Genomic DNA, 1333 nt, shown 5'->3' with positions numbered 1-1333 from the left:
AGCCCCCAGCCCCTCTTGCCTCAGACCCTGGGGGAGATCTAGGAGGCTCGGGGAAGTTTGAGGGCTGGTCTTGGGATTTGGAGAAGGTCTGTGGAGTTTGGGGAGGTTCCTGGGGCTTGGGGAAGGCCCTTGGGTGCAGGGAGGGTGCAGGGTTTCTGTGGGGTCCCTGGCCTTTTCCCCAGGCATCCCCCTTTTGTAGGGGACCAGCCAGATCCTGTTTGCCTGGGAACAGAGTGGACCAGGGGTGAGCCCCGCTGTTACTGGGGCCAGGAAGGGCTGGCTGGGCTCTGACATCAGCAGGATATGCGCGGGCAAGTGCAGGAGAGCAGTTGGTGGCCGGGGCCAGGGGGCCAGAGCATGGCCTGGACCCTGTCCCCTTGCCTCTGGCCTCCTGGGGACAGCGCAGGGACAAGGTCCCAAAACCTCCGCTTTCTACAGAGCATGCGTGAGGGCCGGGGGCCGGGTTTCCGCTGGGAGCACCAAGGGGTTTCCGGGCCCCGTGGCAATGGAGCCAAGATCCAGCTGAATTTGAGCTGGGGGAATCACCAGCCAAATCCCAGCGGATGGCAGGCGTCCCTCTGGCTCACCAGCACCACGGCGGGGGGGCAGTGGTGGGTTTTCCTCTGGCTGAATTCTGCACCGAGGGGATTTGCTCAATTCAGGCTTTATTTTGTCACCTCAGTGTCCCCTCCGCCAGCTCCCTGGGGGTCTGGGGTGGCGGTGAGACGGGCACAGCCTGGGTGGAGGGGACGTGCCCCGTCCCCCGTGCGCCGGCCGCTGCCTGCTGACGTCCCCCGAGGTGTAGGTTTCATCCCAACCCGTGGGGCACGCGGGCCCGGGGATAATTTTAGTCTGTCCCATTTTTCCAGGCCAAGGCCCTTGGCATCCAGGGGTGACGGCGCGAGCACCCGGCTGGTGGCAGCATCCCAGGGCACTGCAGGATCTGTGCTGCGGCCTCAGTGTGCTGGAGGGGGGCTCCTGCCGTGGTGGGGGACGCTGCAGCCTGGCTGGGGGGCTTGGGGCTGTTGTCTTTCCCCCTGGGTGCTGCATCCTGGGGTTCAGGGGGAGGCTCTGGGCTGCGGATTCAGCTGGAGTCCCAGGCATTTGATCACTCTCACAGAGCTGATTCGTCACCAGAGCCAGCGTGTGAAAGGATGTATGGAAATCCTATAGCGACAGTTGTTCCTGAGCTGTGCAAAGTTCACATAGTGCTAAGGCTTCCCAGATGCTCCTCGCGCCGCGGGTTCCTGTTTCAAGGCTCTTGGAAATTGCTGGCCATTCACCCTGGCTGGCGCAGGCGCCCCCCCCCCAGCTGCCCCGCCGGGAGCCCCGC

The sequence above is a fragment of the Egretta garzetta genome, unplaced genomic scaffold (genome assembly GCF_000687185.1).
Source record: "Egretta garzetta isolate BGI_Z169 unplaced genomic scaffold, ASM68718v1 scaffold4, whole genome shotgun sequence".
NCBI classification, from domain to species: Eukaryota; Metazoa; Chordata; class Aves; order Pelecaniformes; family Ardeidae; genus Egretta; species Egretta garzetta.
This window is presented reverse-complemented; position numbering follows the sequence as displayed.